Raw genomic sequence first — 21,768 nt, forward strand, 5'->3', positions numbered from 1 at the left:
GAAAAGATAAAAACCAAAGAAAAGTCTGTAAAGTTTTAACGACAGAAAAACAGACACAGACTAGTGAACGAACTAGGGCAACTTAGTTAGTACTTGAGTCACGACTAGGGTTAGGTATTATATGAAAAGTTAAACTGTTTCAGTATAGACTTAATGAACCTATACTTGGGACAGACTAACTATTCATACCGAAATTTACATAAGCTTTAAATACATACGTTAAATAGAGAAATTAGAGCAGAGTAGAGAGATACAGAGAAAAGAGAAACCAGAACAGAGTAAAGAGATATAAAGAGAAGAGTATAAGAATAAAGAGTTAAGCCTTGTAGCATGATGTTCGGTTGGATGTTCATCTGCTGCTTTTCCATTGGCCCTAGAGGTCCTGTAGGCCCAAGTTCACCTACAGTGAGTTGTTATTCCTGTAGGCCGAAGTTCACCTGCAGTGAATATCAATTGTGTATCTCAGGGTGTTGCTCCTGTAGGCCGAAGTTTACCTACAGAGAGTTGTGATACCTGTAAGCCGAAGTTCACTTACAGGAGCACTATTTCTGTAAGCCGAAGTTCACTTACAGAGGTGTTATTTCTGTAGGCCCAAGAGATGTGTTTATTCATTTGTTGCGTTAAGGCAACTCCAGATATACTTGTATAATCATCTGCTGCAGAGAGGCAGTCAGATAGATAATGGTGTGATCACTGAGAACGCTTTCCTGCGGTACAGATCCATATTTTATTTCTGTAAGGCAGAGGGGTTATTTTCTGCTACAGAAGTACCGTAACCACCTGTTCCATTTCTGTAGTGGCAGAGGGGTTATTTCCTGTATACAGAAGATGTGTCGGCATACATCCCTGCAGTGGCAGATGTGTTATTTCCTGCGTGCAGTGGACCCTGTGGTGGCAGAGGGGTTATTTCCTGTACACAGGGGTATAGCCAATAGGAAAGCCTTATCCAGACAGAGGTTGCTGGATAACGTCGGGAGCGGGTTAGTAACCGACAGATGAGCTCATTACCTGCACTAGGGCTAGACATGCATCATTCTTGTCTGCGCATCATTCTCTGTTGCATTCCTTCCTGTGTGTGATCTACTTCTTTATGTTTGTCTGCTCGTATGCTACTTCTGTGTTTTATTTTCTTGTATTCTTTTGTTTGTGTTCTGCTTTTTGTTGTCTCTACTTCCTCTTTCTATCTTTATCTTCTGTTTACTGCTTCGCTATATTATGTTACTCGTCTACTAATCGACCCCAAATAAATGAACGTAACTAATAACCCCGACCCTACTAAAAACTCCCCAGTTCTTACCCCTTTTGTCTCCCTTCCCCCTTCAGATGGAAGTAAGAGTACCTCACCATAGTTCGCTGATGACCATTCGCAAGAAGAGGATTCTGCTCTAGATAGTCTTCTGAGTCTAGGGTGAGTATTGTTCTCTGTTTATATGTAAATACTGTGAGACCAGCCAACGTCTGCACCCTTCGTATGCGCACTTTAACCTAAATCCTGTGTACGAGATTCCTATTTTGTGGATACTTTATGAGGTACAAGAGAGATGTCCTGTGGAAAAGTTTGATTGTGCAGAGGAGTAGCAGATGATGTTCTATATTTTGATGACGTTCCACCTGACTTGAGTTGTGAAGACTTAGAACATACTTTCCCTCGCTTTAGTAGTTTAGAGGGACTAGGTGAATATAGAGTCTAGGCTAGCCTGGGTGCCAGCTTAGGGACTTCTTGAACAAGTCAGGACCTGGGATGTTGTATGTATGTATATGTATATAGTAATTATCTAGCTATACCTAGGGGTGTTCTAACTAAAGGTCTATACTCTAATAAAGGCTGGATAACTGAATGTTGCTAGCTACTTGTGATGTATTTATGTGTGGTTGCTTATAACTGTTTTATCTGCTATCAGTTGTGAATTGCTTATGAATGATTTCGTCTATTAATCCAAATGTTTTTTTAAAAAAAAAGTACCTCGTAAAATAACTACGCTTTTAACAACGAATCAGGCTCATATAATAAATAATAGATAATACATAGGTAGACAAGTTGGTAGCGCTCAGTTTCTAGTATGATCATGACGTACCAGAAATTGGGTCGTTACATAACCAATCAACAACAGTTAATATACCAATGCAAACATCATGAGGTCTTTTCAAGGTTGTAATGGGGCCAAGGTAGGTAGGGATACATGTATAGTCAAGTGAGCTTATAAATTGAATCTTTAATTAACCCAAGCTTTAACCCAACCTATATAACTTACATAACCTTAGAATTCATACCTAGCCACCCAGAATTCCCCTTTTACATTCCATACTCATGTATCAACTTTTTATTTTAATTTTTTTATCATATGTGCATTGATCTTTGAATTCTCAATTCAGCATTGGGGTAATTTTGTCCCCTTATTCATTTATTTATTAAAATATTTTTTTTAAATAGAAGCGAAAATAAACATAGCTTATCAATGCACATAGATTTTTAATTCTTATAGTTTCACATGAGTAGGTATCCAAATTCTCATTAAATTATCATGACACATTCCCTTAATAACTTTTGTTCCCACAATTTCCCATACTTAACTAGCACACACAATTCTATCTTAAGCTAACCAAAGATTCAATTTGGGATATACAATTGTTTTTCCGCTTAAGGATAGTAATGTGGTGAAATATAGAACAAATGGGATTTAAAGGCTCAAAGTGGTTAACAAAGGTAATTGAAAAGGGTAGGCTTAATTTGGATGAGTGAGTTTAAACAAATAATGGCCTCAATCATGTGCAAGCATATAAATATAATAAATATTGGACATATAAGATAAAACAAAATATAGATTACAATCATAAAGAAGTAAACACACAAGAATAAAATAATTATGGTTAAATAATGTAACCATGCATAAAGGCTCAAATCTTCACAGGTTGTGTGTTCTTTAGCTCGAAAATAATCATGTTCCAAATTCAACTTCAAGCAGATTTATCATAAAAATTTTAAAAAAATTAGTGAAATTTTGTTCGAAAGATAGAGTCTTAGAAGGAACTTATTATCTTTTCAATCAAGTAGAGCATGCATGCAACTAACCTATTACTATGCAATTTATCCTATTCTATAAAAAAAAGAAAATCTAACTAAATATCCTAATTTATTGGTGCTAGGAAAGAGAAATTACCTCCGGAAGTCAGGTACTGACCGACCTTCCCACACTTAAAGCTTCGCACCGTCCTCGGTGCCATCTATCAGAAACAGGGGTGGACTGGTTGCAGTATCTCTACAGTCGGGACCATCATGGCTCCCTGTGCTGGTAAAGGAAGTGGAGTCCGGGGTGTCTGAGTCCTTGATGTGTCCCTTGAGTAGCTCCTTGAGGTGTTTGAATCGGCGCTTGTTACGGCGCTCTCTTAACTTCGCTTTCTGTTCTTGCCGATCCAATTTTATGATTATCTGCTGGAGCAGTTCATCTGTTGTAGGTGCTTGTGGTGTTGAAGAAGGGATATCTTCAACCGGAGCAGTGGGAAGGCTTGTAGTGGTTGTTGGAAGTCTAAGGTACTTCCTATTTGGGACATACTGATCATCCCGTAGAAGCATGGCTTTGGTGTCTCCAGCTCTGTAGGAAACTCCGGCTGCTGAGATAAGATCTGAGACTAAGGCGGGAAAAGGTAAGTTGCCCGCAATTTGTACGTGTCCCATGGCATTCCGGATATGTCTTGGTAGATTCAAAGGCTGGTCTGTAAGGATGCACCATAGTAGAACGGCCATGTCTACAGTGAAGGAGGACTTGTGAGTGCTCGAAAAGACGTAAGGGGACATGATCTGTGCCCATACGCGAGCCTCCAAGGTAAGTGCTGAAGCTGATATTCCCTTAGGGCGGGTATGATGGTATCCGTAGATCCAACGGCTGCCAGGTAGTGCGATAACTCTGAGAACAGCTTTCCAGCCAAATTGGTACATCTGGCGCTTGAGTGCGGCTTCTTGAAAGGTGTCTATTCCTTCTGAAATAGGGGGAAGACTCAAAGCTTGTTGAATAGCCTCTTCTGTAATGGGGACTTGCTTCTGACGGACAAAGACAGACTGCAGGGTAGGCAGGTAGAAGTTAGAGTAGAACTCGACTACCCAAGAAAGATTGACCTGCTTCTGTTGTCTCTATAGGAAATCCCATTGTCTATATTCAATTTGCGGCTCAACAAAAGTAGCAATATTGGGCGGGAGGATAAGAAGGTGTTCGTTGTTGTAACTCCTTTTAGCTAGAATAGGGAACATCTGCTCACAGTAGCGATTTGGAAATCGCACAGTGTCCTTTGCTGGAAAGGCTTTCTCTTTTTCATCAACCTTGATGATCCTCTTAACTCTTTTTGTTGAGGGCTTGACTGCAGTTGAAGAAGGCTCTGCCACTAGTGCTCTTTTAGTTCCTCTTCTTGCTGGTGGTTTGGGAGTAGCTTTCTCTTTTCCTTTCTTGGTGGCCATCTTGAAAAGGGAAGAGAGAGTAAATTAAGTTCAAAGAGATATATAGCAATGAAGAGAACGAAAAAGGATGATTATACATGCACATTAAAAGATAAATGATGTTAACACACGCTCATGAGTACACGTGAAAGATCATTAATGGAGAATAGTTAGTGCATATGATGACAAGTGAATGCAAGGTGTTTATTGGCATGCCAGCAAAGGGCATGAGTAGCATAGATCAAGCATCACTTTGTAGCAAACCATCACGTTTGTATTGACAATTAAATTCAATTAATATAATAGTAAAGGAAATTTGTGAAAAGCAAGCATTGAATAGTAGAATAACATAGAGAAGTGCATAATGCCATATGGGCTTTTTCACAAACACATAGCGTGCATGGTAAATAAGGTATAGAAAGGATTAAGGTGAACATGCAAGCAACCCTTTAAAGAAAATAATATATAATTGCCAAACAATTTGCAACAATCCACAAGCATATAATGAAGAATAATGACTCAAATAAAATTCTAACACCATGTAAAAAGGAAAGAAGAAGAAAGAAAATATGAATAATGAAAAGAAAAAGAAAAGAAAAGAAAATAACATATAAAATAAGAAGAATGATAGAAAAGAAAAGGATGAAGAAGAAAATAAAACCTTGTTAATGGAGGTGAGGGAGAGAGAGTGAAAGGTGAGATAGAAGGAAGAAGGGAGGAGGAAGAAATAAGGAGGGAAAAGAAAAATTAGGATTTGGAGAAGAAAAAGATATGATAATTGGCAAAATTAGGTTGAGCTGTGCGGCGCAAGCGACGCGATCGCATGGGGCACGCGGTTGCGCGACATGCGCTTAAGGTGAGGGACGCAGTCACGTCGGTCACGTGGTCGCGTGACCCAGTTTGTGCCAGTGGCGCGAGGTTGCCTCGCACTCGCACAACTCTCTGTTCAAAATCATTAAATGCCAAATTTTAGGTGACGCGATCGCATGGGGCATGCGATCGCGTGAGTGGGCAGTTTATGGGGTACGACGCGGCCGCGTGGGGCACGCGGTCGCGTGAGGGGGATTGCTCGTCCAGCGCCAGTCCAGCACCACTCTAGCACACCTTTCAGCTGTGCACCCTTTCTACGTCGAAAATCAGGGCACGCGATCGCGTGGGGCACGCGGTCGCGTGGGAGGTCATTATGCCCATACGACGTGGACGTGTCGGCGACGCGGTCGCGTGGGCTGATTTGTGCCACTGGCACTCCTCCAGCCACGCTCCAGCGTGACTCTCTGTTCGTTTTTATTTTTCTCCCCTCTCCTTGCGACGCAGACGCGTCGCTGATGCGGTCGCGTCGTGTGGCATTTTTTTTTAAATAAAATTATGTAAATGCAGATGCACAAAATACACTAATAAAGAGAAAAGTTATTGGATAAGAAAATTAAAAATAGAGAAAAGAACGATCATACCATGGTAGGTTGTCTCCCACCTAGCACTTTGCTTTAACGTCCGTAAGTTGGACGCTCCACTAGCTCAGTCTTTGGCTATGTGGGGATCTTCCAAGAGGAAGATCTCGAGTTCCTTGTCTTTCTTCCGCTTTTCGCCATGGTACAGCTTTAAACGATGTCCATTAACTTTGATAAGCTCCGAGCTCGAAGGATGGCTAAGGTGATAAACTCTGTACGGTTCGCCCTTCTCTACTCTGTATGGACCTTCCCATCTTGATCTCAACTTGCCTGGCATGAGCCTCAGTCGAGATTTGTAAAGGAGGACCGAGTCCCCAGGTTGGAACTCTTTCCTCTTGATGTTCTGGTCATGTACAGCTTTCATCTTCTCTTTGTGTAGTTTTGAGTTCTCATAAGCTTCTAGGCGAAGGTTCTCCAGTTCTTGCAGTTGCAACTTCCTTTCAGCTTCGGCTTTCTCAATTCCCATATTGCACTCCTTTATTGCCAAAAAGGCTTTGTGCTCTATTTTCACCGGGAGATGACAAGCTTTTCCATAAACTAAGCGAAAAGGACTCATCCCAATGGGTGTTTTGTAAGCTGTTCTGTATGCCCAGAGTGCATCTTGTAGCCTGGTGCTCCAGTCTCTTCTATGGGGCTTTACTATCTTCTGCAAGATACGCTTTATCTCTCTATTTGACACCTCGGCTTGCCCATTGGTCTAAGGATGGTATGCTGTCGTAACCTTATGAATTATCCCATGCTTCTTCATTAGTCCTGTTAGTCTCCTGTTACAAAAATGGGTGCCTTGATCGCTCACGATTGCTCGTGGGGATCCAAAGCGACAGATAATATGGTTTCTCACAAAGGAAACAACAGTGTTAGCATCATCAGTGCGGGTAGGAATTGCTTCCACCCATTTGGAAACATAATCCACAGCTAACAATATATAAAAATAACCATTAGAATTTGGAAATGGACCCATGAATTCAATGCCCCAAACATAAAAAATTTCACAGAAAAGCATATATTGTTGAGGCATCTCATCCCTCTTGGATATATTACCAAATTTTTGGCATGGGGGGCAAGATTTATAAAATTCAGTAGCGTCTCTAAAAATAGTAGGCCACCAGAATCCACGGTCTAAGATTTTTCTAGCAGTTCTTTGAGGGCCAAAATGTCCTCCACTCTCAGATGAGTGACAGGCCTCTAAGATGGACTGGAATTCTGATTGAGGCACACACCGTCTAATTACCTGATCAGCACCACATCTCCATAAATATGGGTCATCCCATATATAATATTTAGACTCGCTTTTCAGCTTGTCTCTTTGATGCTTAGAAAAGTTAGGAGGAAATGTGCGGCTAACTAGATAATTAGCTATAGGTGCATACCAGGGAGATACCTCAGATACTGCTTGCAGGTTATCAAATGGAAAATTATCATCTATAGGAGCAGAATCATCCTTAATGTGCTCAAGGCGACTCAGGTGGTCTGCCACTAAATTCTGGTTACCACTCCTATCCTTTATTTCTAAATCAAATTCTTGTAATAGCAGTATCTAACGTATGAGCCTTGGTTTGGACTCCTTTTTAGATAATAGATACTTTAAAGCTGCATGGTCCGAATACACTACTACTCTAGTACCAAGTAAATAGGCTCGGAATTTATCCAGAGCAAAAACAATAGCAAGAAGCTCTTTCTCAGTAGTAGTATAATTGGACTGTGCAGCGTCTAAAGTCTTAGACGCATAAGCAATAACAAAAGAATCCTTACCTTCGCGCTGAGCCAGCGCTGCTCCTACTGCATGATTTGAAGCATCGCACATGATTTCAAACGGCTGGCTCTAGTCTGGTCCTCTCACAATTAGAGCTTGAGTCAGGGCGGCCTTCAGCTTATCAAACGCTTGCTTGCAATCTTCACCGAACTCGAACTCAATATCCTTCTGTATTAATCTGGATAAAGGAAGTGCTACCTTACTAAAGTCCTTAATAAATCTCCTGTAAAAACCTGCATGGCCCAGGAACGAACGGACTTCCCTCACAGAGGAGGGGTAAGGTAAACTAGAAATAATATTCACCTTTGCTGGGTCTACAGAAATGCCATTATTAGATACCACATGTCTTAATACAATCCCTTGTTTTACCATAAAATGACATTTTTCAAAATTCAATACAAGGTTTGTATTAACACATCTATCTAATACTCTAGATAATCCATCTAACCAAAGGCTAAAAGAATCACCATAAACGCTAATATCATCCATAAAAACCTCCATACAGTCCTCAATAAGATCAGAGAAAAGACTCATCATACACCATTGGAAAGTAGCTGGTGCATTGCACAAGCCAAAGGGCATTCTCTTGTAAGCATAAGTCCCAAAAGGACATGTAAAAGTGGTCTTTTCCTGATCCTAAGGAGCTATATGAATCTGGAAATAACCTGTGTAACCATCTAAAAAGCAATAATGTGATTTACCTGACAGGCGATCCAGCATTTGATCAATGAATGGAAGTGGGTAGTGATTCTTACGGGTAGCTTGGTTGAGACGCCTGTAATCAATGCAGACTCTCCAAGCGTTCTGAACTCTAGTTGCTATGATCTCTCCATGCTCATTATTCACTGTAGTGACTCCAGACTTCTTGGGCACCACTTGTACTGGGCTAACCCATTCACTGTCTGAAATGGGATAGATGATACCTGCCTCCAATAGTGTGGTCGCTTCCTTTTTGACAACTTCCAAGATAGTGGGATTCAATCTTCTTTGGGGTTGACGGACAGGCCTTGCTCCCTCTTCTAAAAATATTCTGTGCTCACATACTTGAAGGTTGATGCCTACTATGTCTGCCAAACTCCACCCAATTGCCTTCTTGTGCCTCCTCAGTACATCAAGTAACTGCTCTTCCTATTGAGAAGTAAGTTCCCTTGCAATGATAACTGGAAACTTCTGCTCATCTTCAAGATAAGCATATTTGAGGTGTGGAGGAAGAGGTTTTAATTCCAACTTCTGATCATGAGCAGGCTCTGGATTGTCTGGAACTTGTGAAAATGCCGAAGTGCCCTCATTGTCAATCAAGAGGATCCCCACACTTGGACCTTGTCTAGTGTGCCTCTCTTCTAATTCTTCCTTGTGAACTGCAGCTACAGTTTCATCTATGACATCACACTGGAAAATAGAATGATTTTCTGGAGGGTTGTTTATGACTCCATTCAGATTGAAGATTACTATTCGGCCATCTATTTCAAAAGAGTATGTTCCTGAAAAAGCATCCAGTTTGAATTTTGATGTCTTCAGGAATGGTCTTCTAAGTAGGATTGATGATGGCTTATCTGAGTTATTATGGGGCATCTCCAAGATATAAAAATTAGTGGGAAATGTAAGCCCTTTAATGTTCACTAAAATATCTTCAGCAACTCCAGCCACTGTAATAATACTTTTATCTGCTAACACAAAACGAGCTGCCGACCTTTTTAAGGGAGGGAGCCTCAAAATATCATATATAGACAAAGACATTATACTAACACACGCTCCTAAATCACACATGCAATCATAAATTACTACTCCACCAATAGTACAACTAACTATACAAGGACCTGGGTCACTACACTTCTTAGGTAATCCTCCCATTAAAGCAGATATGGAACTACCTAAAGGAATAGTTTCTAATTCATGAATTTTGTCCTTATGTATACATAAATCTTTTAGAAACTTTGCATATTTAGGTACTTGTTGAATAACATCAAAAAGAGGAACGGTTACCTCAACCTTTTTGAATATTTCTACCATTTTAGGATCGGGTTCCAGCTGTTTCTTGGGTTTCCTTGCAAGTTGTGGAAATGGAATGGGAGTGGTGTTTTCTGCAGTGTCTGTGCCTCTTGGTACTTCCTCCTGTGGTTGGGCTTCTTCTTTTTCAGTTATGTCCTGTATGTCCTCTTCCTCTTCAACATCTTCTATTTCTACGACCTCTTCAGCCGAGGCGTGCTCTGGTGGGCTTGGCTCCTCCTGATTCCTCTCCTACGGTGTGGTTCCGGACCTTAGAGTGATGGCATTAATGCCCCCTTCGGATTGGGTAATGGTTGAGAGGGAATTCCAGTGGAACTTGAAGGTTGGTTATTGGAATTTTGCATTGATCCAATCTGTGAGACAAGAGCCTGCAAAGTGGCGGTCAGACCATTCAGACTGGCATTAATGTTATTTTCCATGGTCTGTTGACTTCGTTCAAAAAATTTTAGTAACTCTTCATTAGGAGACGAAGAGGGCTGAGTAAATTGAGAGGTCTGCTGTTGGGTACTCTGTGGTCCTTGGGACTGCCTCAGGTGAGGTGCTCTGTAAGGTTGGTTCTGCTGCCTGTTGTTGTTATTATTCCACCTCTGATTTCCCTGATTATATCTGCCTCTTCTGTTATTGTTGTCCCTCCAATTCTGGTTAGAATTGTCCTGCCATCCATGGTTATTATTTCCACCTTGATTGTACCCTTGGTTGGGACGATCATAGAAGTTATGAGTGGATGCCACCATGTTGTCTACCTGTTAGAGTTGTGGGCATTCATCAGTATAATGGTTATAATCAGCACAAATTCTGCAAACTCTCTGTGGGACTAACTGTTGGTTTTGCTGTGGTGAGAGAGGTTGAGCTTGCTGAACTTATTGTTGAGTCGATTGCATTTGCTTCAGCAAGTTGGTCATTTCACAGATACTCTGAGTTAGAGCAGCAGTCTCTTTGCTAGAGGATACTTCTGCAACGGCTTTTGAACGGCCTTGCTTCTGTCTGTGGTTTCTAGTAGATTCAGCTAGGTCGCTGATCAATTGCCATGCCTCATCAGTGGTCTTGTACTTCTTCATAGACCTATTGTTAGCACTTTCCAATGTGCTCTTATCTTGGGCCTCATACCCTGTGTGATGTAGCTGAGTAACATTATCTTGTCGATCATGTGGTGGGGGCATGCTTCGAGAAGACTATTGAAGCACTCACAGTATTCAAAGAGAGTCTCGTTGTCATCTTGAACAATCATGGAATGTCTTTCCTCAGTTTATCAGTAACTTCAGATGGAAAGAATTTCTCCAAAAACTCTTTTCTGAGTGTATCCCAGTTGGATACATTTGCTAAGGGTTGAGTGTAGTACCACTCTCTTGCTTTTCCCTCAAGAGAAAACGGAAAAGCTTTCAGCAGAATTGAAGTTTCATCTGTACCATCTCACCTGATAGTAGAACAGGCTGCCTGGAAATCTCTCAGATGCTTGATAGGCTCTTGAGCAGGTAAGCCATGAAACTTGGGCATCAAATTGAGCAGTGCGGTCTTTATTTCGAAATCTGTAGCCACCGCTGGGTGATGCACTTGAAACGGTTGCATTGTAAAATTAGGGGCTCCTTCCTCCTGGATGGTAACTCTTCTGGCTGCCGCCATGTTACCTGTACGTAAATCAACCAAATTAGTAGAACGGGGGCTAGTTTCTTCCTCAGATGGCGTTTCAAATCCGCCCTCAGAGTGGACTAACCGACGCCGAGCTCGCCTTATTCGTGAGATGGTTCTTTCAATCTCAGGATCGAATACTGGTAAGCGTGGATCAGGAAGTGAACGCGTCATCTAGCGAAAGAAACATGCAGCTCATAGTAGCAAAATAAAATAAAATGCAAATAAATAAATTCTAATTAATAACTTTAGCACTCTATTGCAACTCCCCGGCAACGGCGCCAAAAATTGATGCGGGCAGAAATTGGTGAGTTAAAAATTATTAGAATATATGCGTTGTAAGTATAGTTCTTAACTCGCCGGAAATCCACCGCTCAATTTAGAATGGTGTCACAGAAAATTGAAATTTAAAATACTGGGAGTATGAATCCCAGGTCATCTCCCAACGAGTTGAAGGAAAGGGTGCTATTTTATGAATCAGATGTTTTCGAAAAGGTTTGAGTTGGGTAAACAGGAAATTAAATTGAGGAAATTGAATAATGTAAATAAAAGCCTTGACTGGGAGTTGATTACATGGAAGCCCTATTCTTGATGGAACACTCTTAAGATTAATTGACAATTGAGAGTTATTTCGTTTAGTTATCCTTTACTAAGTAAGGGAAGGTAAAACAAGTTGGAATATTGTTCTATCCACAAGTCCCAATCCACTCTTGGGAGGATTGGTGTCAGGAATTAGAAAGCAAACCAACAATAACCCAATTACAATCTTTCTCTTGAATCTTCCAACTCAAGGGTTCTTTTCAATCAACTCCCCATCAAGTTAGAGAACTACTCACTCATTGTAAAGGTAAAATTCATAGCATATAAAAAAGAATTAAAGAAAGACATTGTAAATAAAAATTAAAAATAGTCAATTAAAAATAAAAGTGATCCTTGTATAAAATAATCCTAAAAATATTCCAATGGTAAAATTAAACAAAGCAAAGAACATGGAAGAGTAAGCCAAGTAAAGAAAACGAACTAGAATGACGAAGTCTTGATGAGGTAATAACTCTTCTCAATATCCCAATGCAAAAAGCTAGAGAAACTAAAATCCTAAGAACTATCAATGTCTAGAGAGAAAAACCTAGGGGAGGAGTAAAACTAGATCTAAAAACTAAAAACTGTGTAGAATGAATGTTCTCCTTTTGGTTTCTACATGTTCTCTGGCTCTAGTCTGCTGTTCTGGGCCGAAAACTGGGTCAAAATAGGGTCCAAAATTGCCCCCAGCGAATTTTGCAGATTATGCAGATCGCGCGTGTCACGCGATCGCGTCATCCATGCGAACGCGTCATTCGTGCTTTTCCTCGCCACACGTTCGCGTCGTCCACGCCTCCACGTCGCTCGTGCTTTTCCAGTCCGCGCGGTCGCGTTAGCCATGCGGCTGCGTCACTGCGATTTCTCCTCTTTCGCGCGGTCGCATGAGCCATGCGGCCGTGTCACTTCTCGCTGGTTATCTCCTTAATTTCTTGTGTTCCTTCCATTTTTGCTAGCTTCCTTTCCAATCTCCAACTCATTCATGCCCTATAAAGCCTGAAACACTTAACACAGATCACAGCATCGAATGGAATAAAGGAGAATTAAAATGCATAATTAAAAGTCTCTAGGAAGCAGTTTTCAATCATGTAATAATTTCAGGAAGGAAATATAAATGCATGCTAAATTAATGAATAAGTGGGTAAGGATCATGATAAAACCACACAATTAAACACAATATAAACCATAAAATAGTGGTTTATCAACTCTCTTCTCAAGAAATCTCAATTAGTCACAATCTCATTCGGTAGCGAATAAAATCATGTCTTTGCTTGCCCTTCAAGAGTGAAAGGGAAGGCAAAAACCATGATAACCACCTCATCGGCTCTATGCCTTCGAGCCGTAAAACAAGCAACTTAAAAATCCTTCAAATTTCGGATGGAGTCTTGACCCGGCAACCCATGATACTTAGGAAGTAGATTTATCAAGCTACTCTTCAACTTGAAGTTTGGGTCAAGGTTAAGGTACCTTGCTTGCAACGGTTGAAGTATGATATCCGGAGCTCCTTGCTCATGCAAAGTGATCCGGCGTGGCTCCGCCATGTGTGGCTCACCTGTAGGATGCAAAGATGTATTAGTAGTGCCAACAGAAGAATAGGAAGTAGCGGACTCCAAGTCACTCTCGGTGACGTCTAGTGATTCGGTATTTTCCTCAAGAGAGGCTAAAGTACTAGGCGTATAGTCCAACCGCCGTCTAGCTTGTCGAGTGTGTAACAAAGTTCTTTCAATCTCGGGACCAAAATCGGCAAAGCTAGAATTCGGTTGAGACCGAGTCATCAAACTTGAGAGTCATAGCAATAATGCAAAAGAAATCTAAACTATAGCTAAGTATTGAAAGAAGTAAACTATCTACAATATTCACATATTCACATAACCAATATCAAGGCATATGTTGCAACCATTCCCCGGCAACGGTGCCATTTTGATTTAGTGAAAATTGTCGTGTCGGTCTAGAATTTCCTCAAATTAATGAATTTTCGTTGTAAGTATAGTTCTACACCAACAAACAATCCTCCCAATCAAAAATATTGGTTGTGTCACAATAACAAACCCCAAATAAGAATTAACCGAAGTATTTCAACTCCGGGTCGTCTCACAGGGAATTGCAATGAAATGCTCAATTATTGGCTATAAAGGAACAAAGGGGGGTTGGTTGATAGAAGGGGCAATAAAATAAATGACAAGAAGAGTAAATCGAGCAATTAAAGAAAGCAATTAATAAAGAGAGATATTCATGGCAAGAATTGAGATCATAGGCTTTCTATCCTAGTCATTCAATGATCCATTCATCTTATTTAGTCAACTCCAACAAATAGGGAGAATGTCAAACAAGACTAATCAATCATATCATAATTATAAATAAGAATTTATCTTATTACGTCATCTCCAACATTGGAAGAAGATATAGGTTATCTTCCATGAGAGAAAGTCTAACAAGACTAGCTAATCTCAATCCAAAAGTCCTAATCAACTTACTAATTATATTAGCAAAAGATTAGCGTCAATGGAAACAATATTAGCTAACAACTCCAGATCACCAACATGAGTTGGGTTTTTATGACTCAAGATTGCCTAATTATTCTTTCCAAGCCAAGAATGCTCAAAATCTACTCAAATATCCAACCAAGCATTTTATCAAACACTTGGAAGGCATAAAAGGAAAGCATAATAAATGACAAGAAATAATAAAATCTATCAACTACAAATTGTAAGGAGACAAGATCAACAACTCAAATTAACAATAAAAGAACATCAAACATTAAATTTCATTAAATGTAAATCAAATCCAACAAGAGCATCCATGAACATAAAAGAGAGCATAAAAGGGAAATTAACAAGAAAACTAAGAAGATTAAGAATATAGAACACTAAAATATAATGAGAATTAAAATCAAAAGAAGAATTGAAAATTGGATTTAAGAAAATTAAACCTAAACTACCCTAAATTCTAGAGAGAAGGGAGAACTTCTCTCTCTAGAATTCTACCCTAAAACATGATGAAAACTAAATTATGACTCCTTGGTTCATTCCCCCCTCAATCCTTAGATTCAATAGCATCAGAAATGAGTTGGATTTGGCCCAAAATGAGCTGCAAAATCGCTGGGGGCGATTTCACTTTAGTGGGCCACGAGCAGCATCGGCGCGCATGCGTACATGGTGCGTGCGCGCCCCTGAACGCGATATAACATATGGCAAATTTAATATCATTTCGAAGCCCCGGATGCTAGCTTTCCAACGCAACTAAAACCGCTTTATTTTAACCTCTGTAGCTCAAGTTATGGTCGATTGAGTGCAAAGAGGTCGGGCTTGACAGCTTTACAGTTCCTTTATTTCTTCATGAGTTCTCCCACTTTTCATGCTTTTCTCCTCACTTCTTCCATCCAATACTTGCCTTATGAACCTGACACTCAACAAACATATCAAGGCATCGAATGGAATTAAAGTGATTTAAATTTAGCTATTTTAAGGACTAAAAAGCATGTTTTTACATTTAAGCACAAATCAAGGGAGAATTGCAAAACCATGCTATTTCATTGAATAAATGTGAGAAAAGGTGATAAAATCCCCCAAATTAAGCACAAGATAAACCACAAAATCGGGGTTTATCACTCTGCCATGTATGGTTCACCTGTAAGATGCAAAGATGTATTAGTAGTGCCAACAGAAGAATAGGAAGTAGCGGACTCCAAGTCCCTCTCGGGACCGTCTAGTGATTCGGTATGTTCCTCAAGAGAGGCCGAAGTACTAGCCATATAGTCCAACCACCGTCTAGCTTGCCGAGTATGTAACAAAGTTCTTTCAATCTCAGGGTCAAAGTCGGCTAAGCTAGAATTCAGTTGAGACCGAGTCATCAAACTTGGGAGTCATAGCACACATACAAAAGAAATCTAAACTATAGCTAAGTATTGAAAGAAAGTAAACTATCTATAATATTCACATATTCAAATAACTAATATCAAGGCAAATGTTACAACCATTCCCCGGCAACGACGCCAAAAATTTGATGGCCACGGAATACCGTCGGTAAGGAATTTCACAAGATTTTCGCTTTGCAAGTATAGCCCTTAACCGACAAATAATCTGCGAATCAAATTTTGATGGAATTGGTTGTCACAAGTTCAACCCCAATAAAAATAACCGAAGTATTCAAATCTCGGGTCGTCTCACAAGGAATGGGCAAACATGTGCTTTAACATTGGTTAGAATTCCGGGGTTGCAAGTCATGACCAAGAAATTAAACTAAGAATCCTAACAAGCAAGTAATCTTGGAATGCAAGAAACTAATTCAAACAACTAAAGCAAGATGTGAGTAATTTCAAACTAATAAGATAACATCCAATATAATTCTACCCTAAGACTAACCAAATAACTATGACCAAGACAAACAATTAGGATTTTTGGGGTTTTCAAATATGAATAATAAAGCAACTCTTGGCTAGACATGGGAATTGGGGTCACTATCCTTGTCTAATAACCATATCTTAACAATTATGAGGAACCAAACTCATTAAGTCTACTTCTATACTTGAAGTATGTTAAATGGTTTAGTCAACATCCACTCATAAGGTCCAACCTAGCTACTAATTGACTTAGTAGTAGGCTAGTGTCAATGGCTATCAAATAATTGACCACTAAGGGTTCCCAAATCATCAAATCCATTAGACCCAATGACTCAAGTTTACCCAATTCCCTTAGCCTAGGCCAAGAGTAAAGAGAACTACTCCATAATCAAGGGAAATATTTCATCAAACACATGGTAAGCATTACTAAAAGACATATTCAAAGTGCAATTAAATTGAAATTAACAAGTACCCACTAACAATTATCAATATACAATCACTCAAACAACACAATTAATCATGAAAATCATCAATGTAACATTAGCAATTCAAGATTCACAATATTCATGAAATGAGTATAAAATGACAATTGACAAGAAAATATAAATCTAACACAAGATCTAAACAAAATTATGCTAAGGGATTCAAATTAAATAATCAAAACTAGTAATTAACAAGATCCAATTCAAAATTCCACAAGAGAAGATCAAATTAAACTAGATCTAGAGAGGAACAAGGGTTTCTCTCTCTAGAATAACAAGAACCAAAAACTAGCTAAAATTGTGTCTTAGTGTCAATGAATGATCCCCCCCTTTCCCCCTAGCATCCTTGGGTCTTTTCCATGCAGAACCAGCTTGAATTTGGGCCTCTTCAGCCTCAGAAATCACCAGGCACGATTTCCTTTAATGAGGTCATGTGCAGCTTGTCGCGCGTGCGCGCCATGCGTGCGTGCGCGCCGATTGATTTTGTGATCCACGCGTGCGCGCCATGTACGCGTGCGCACCGGTGTGGATTTTTCTAATCTGCGCGGATGCGTTGATTTTCGCCCGCTTCTTCCAGCTGTCCACATCCACGCGTGCGCGTGCGTGCCTCTGCTGAAATTCCCAAAATCCAAATCTTCATGTTCCTTCCTCTTGGGCATGCTTTCTTTCTCTCTTCTAGGCCATCTTTGCCCTATAAATTCTGAAATCACTCAACAAACACGTCACGACATTGAATGGTAATAAAAAAGGATCAAGATATAGCAATTCTAAAGTAAAAGAAGCATATTTTCCATCATGAGGCAATATTAAGAAGAGAACACAAAACCATGCAATTCTGGTGAATAAGTGTGAAAAATATTACAAGACCCCCCAAATTCTACACAATATAAACCACAAAATTGGGGTTTATCAAGCACAGGAAGGAAGCTCCCAGTAAGGAGTAGGGATTTATTCCTCTATGACTATCTTCTTCCTTGAATGGAGTTGTCCGTCAAGCTAATGACACTAAAGAAGCGCTTGTTGGGTGGCAACCCAACCTTAATTAACTATTTATTTCCTTTTATTTTGTTTTGTTTTTCTTTTAGGGTCATGATCATATGCAGCATTCAGAAAAGAGACAGAATTCACAGAAGTGAAAAGAGAACACTCTGGATGGAGTGTTAAAGTTGAACGCCAGCCAGGGTATCCCTACTGGGCGTTCAACGCCCCAGGGTATCCTCTTCTTCATGAGCAGCCCCTGTGCATTCAAACGCCAGTGCAAGAGAGCAAGGAATCTGGAATTCCCTAGCCTCTCAAGACTAGTAAGTCCCACGGAAGCTTCAACTACCCCACCTTCTTCTACCCCATTGATCATATTTGCTCAACGACGAGCAAAACTCTTAAGTTTGGTGTTGCAAAACCTTTGATTTTTGACTTTTACCACTCTTGAGTATAGAAGAAGAGAATGGAGAAAACTAGAAAGCATGCACATGAGCCTATGCAGTAGCCTTACCGAAACAAAGGAGTGACATTAAAGAGATCAAGCACTACATGGGATCCTCAAGGAGGAGCACTAGCCACTATCATTCAGGGGGATTCGTTCTCTTTTACTCCTTTCCTGTTATTTTTCTATTTTTTGTCTATTTTATTATATGTTCTCTTGTTCTGGTTGCATGATCATTTGCATTGATGTCTTAAAGTTGTAAAATGTTCCATATATCTCTCACCTTGCTTAAAAGAAAATTTTTAATTGAAAAGAATTTAGAGATTTATGAATTTCAATTTTATAATAAGAATAGTTCAATTATGTGATGTCATTTCTTTTGTTTTCTGAATGTATGAAATAACAGTGCATATTTGAAGTTGGAACTTTAGAATGTTGGCTCTTGAAAAATAAGGAAAAAGGAAAAGTATTATTGGTAATCTGAAAAATCAGTAAAATTGATTCTTGATGCAAGAAAAAGTAGCAAAAAGAAAATGAAAAAAAAGCTTGCATGTGAAAAAAAAAAGTGGCAAAAAATAAAAAGAAAAAAAATAGAGAGAAAAAGCAAGCAGAAAAAGCCAATAGCTCTTTAAACCAAAAGGCAAGAGCAAAAAGCCAGTAACCCTTTAAACCAAAAGGCAAGGGTAAAAGGCCCAAGGCTTTGAGCATCAGTGGTTAGGAAGGCCCAAAGGAATAAAATCCTAGCCTAAGCGGCTCAAACAAGCTGTCACTAACCATGTGCTTGTGGTGTGAAGGTGTCAAGTGAAAATCTTAAGACTGAGCGGTTAAAGTCGTGGTCCAAAGTAAAAAAAAGTGTGTTTAAGAACTCTGGACACCACTATTTGGGGACTCTAGCAAAGCTGAGTCACAATCTGAAAAGATTTACCCAGTTAAAGTGTCTGTAGCATGAATGTATCCAACGGTAATACTGGAAAACAGAGTGCTTAGGGTCACGGCCAAGACTCTAAAAAGCTATGTTCAAGAATAATAAAGAACTTAACTAAGAGACTGAATAATATCATCTGGATTCTAAGTTCCTAAAGATGCCAACCATTCTAAGTTTTAATGGATAGTGAGATGCCAAAACTATTCAGAAGCAAAAAGCTACTAAGTCCCACTCATCTGATTGTAACTAAGCTTCATTTGAAACTTGAAATTTATTGTATCTTAATTTTCTTTTTTTTATCCTACTGTGTTTTTAGTTGCTTGGGGACAATCAACTGTTTAAGTTTGGTGTTGTGATGAGTGGATATTTTATATGCTTCTTGGCATCATTTTCATATAGTTTTTAGTGTGTTTCATTCAGTTTTTATTAAGTTTTATAGGTTATAGTGTTAAATTCACATTTTTGGGTCCTAATATGAGTTTTTGTAGTTTTTTACAATTTCAAGTATTTTTTTGCTGAAATTGAGGGGTTAGAGCAGAAGTCTGATTCAGAGACAGAGAAAGCACTGCAGATGCTGTTGATGACAAGTCATCTTAGCCTAGTTTCACTAGTCTTTTTCTTTTGTTTTCAATTGATTTTATGCACTTTCTTAAGCCATAAGCAAGCCAATTGGGTAGATTTCCATGTTTCCTTTGATTCAATCAACCATGGATGAATTAATGCAATATCATGAGATTTTGTGCTATAATTGTCATATATTATGAAAGAAATACAATCTCATGATTTGGAGCATAGCTTTGATTGTTTTGATTGATTGATGATAGGTGAAAAGAGTTTTGAAGAAGGTTGAAGGAAGAAGGAATGGCTAGGAGCAAGAGAGAACAAAAAGTTTGAGCCAAAGTTTGCCTCAAACTTTAGCTCAAACTTTTGGAAGAGTTGAAAACATCCCAGAGGAAAAAAGTTTGAGCCAAAGTTTGCCTCAAACTTTAGCTCAAACTTTTGGAAGAATTGAAAACACCCTGGAGAAAAAAGCTTGAGCCAACGTTTGCCTCAAACTTTTTGGCAAACGTTGGCATCACAAAACCAACACCCTGGAGGAGAAAAGCTTGCGCCAACGTTTTCCTCAAGCTTTTTGGCAAACGTTGGCGCCACACTTGCACACCCTGGAGGAGAAAAGCTTTCGCCAACGTTTGCCTCAAGCTTTTTGGCAAACGTTGGCGCCACACATATACACAAGGGAACCAACGTTTGAGCAAAAGTTTGACCTCAAACTTTAGCCCAAATGTTGGTATCAGCAAAAGGAGGGCAGCTGGTATAAAAAGTTTGAGTAAAAGTTTGCCTCAAACTTTTACTCAAGCTTTTATGATTTACAACCCGGTTCACAATAGATCTTTCTCCAACTCCAAGAGCAATCAACCAAGGCCTTTATCAACCCAATTCCATCAAGAGCAAAGGCCCAATTCAAGGCTTGAAGACCATTTGAAGAAAGTGTATAAATAGCTTAGGATTTAAGTTTTAGGGGGGCTTTTGAGGGAGTTTTGCTAAGTAGTTTTGGAGAGCTTTTGGTTTTGAATTGTTTGGAGTTTCTGAGTTTCGGAGTAGGAGAATTGAATTCTATTCCACTTAGTTTTCTTGTTTTCAATTGCAATTACTCTTTGTTTGAATCTTGGGTGTTGGAGAATTGAAGAAATTCTGTTTCAATCTCACCCTCAGATCTCTCTGTTTCATTTACTGCACTTTCTGAGAAATTTATATTTGCATTCCTTTCTTCTACTGCTTGATCTTTACTTCTCTTGCAATTGGATTCTGAATTTGGATCTAGGAAGGCATTGAGATCTAGACTTGGTTATCTAGTATCTTGGGTCCTGAGATCTAGAGTTTTCATTTTAATTTCTCTGTTGAACGCTTCTTCAAGCAATTTACGTTTCCAGTTGAGATCCGTTTCATTTTAATTCCTCTTTTACTTCTCTGCTTTTTGAGATTTACTTTTCTCTGTTTAATTTCTGCAAATCCAATTCCCAATTCCCTTTACAATTCAAGCCATTTACATTTCTTGCACTTTAAGATTCTGCAATTTACATTTCTTGCGATCTAAGTTTCTGCAATTTATATTACTTGCACTTTAAGATTCAGCCTCTTTAATTTCTCTGCACTTTAAATTCTTGTCAATTGTCCCTCTCCCTTTTTAATTTCATGCAATTTAGCTTCTGTCGAATACAAACCACTCAAATCAACTCTTGATTCACTTGACTAAATTAACCACTAAACTAAAATTGCTCAATCCTTCAATCCCTGTGGGATCGACCTCACTCCCGTGAGTTTTATTACTTGATGCGACCCGGTGCACTTGCCGGTTAGATTTGTGTATTTGGAATTCGTTTTCCGAAAATACACATCAAGTTTTTGGCGCCGTTGCCAGGGATTGAAATAGATTGACAATGATTAAGTGAAGTGGAGATCTAGATCAAGCACTTTTTCTTTTCTGTTTCTCTAATTTTTGACTGACACACTAACTGTTTAAAATTTTGCTTAAACTAAACTTCATTCTAGCAATAGATTGAAGTGTTACTGGTGGTGTTTATTTTGTTTTGTTTGTATGTCAGGTACAGGGAGATCCATTCCTGTTTTATCTGAAACTGACCAGAGAACTCTTAGAATATCACGAGATGGAAGAATCTGAGGAAGAATATCACGAGATGGAAGGAGATCCATCTAATCCAGGAGGAGGGGTTAACAATAACCCACAACAGAGGAGAGTACTGG

The sequence above is a fragment of the Arachis hypogaea genome, chromosome 15, assembly GCF_003086295.3.
Source record: "Arachis hypogaea cultivar Tifrunner chromosome 15, arahy.Tifrunner.gnm2.J5K5, whole genome shotgun sequence".
NCBI lineage: Eukaryota > Viridiplantae > Streptophyta > Magnoliopsida > Fabales > Fabaceae > Arachis > Arachis hypogaea.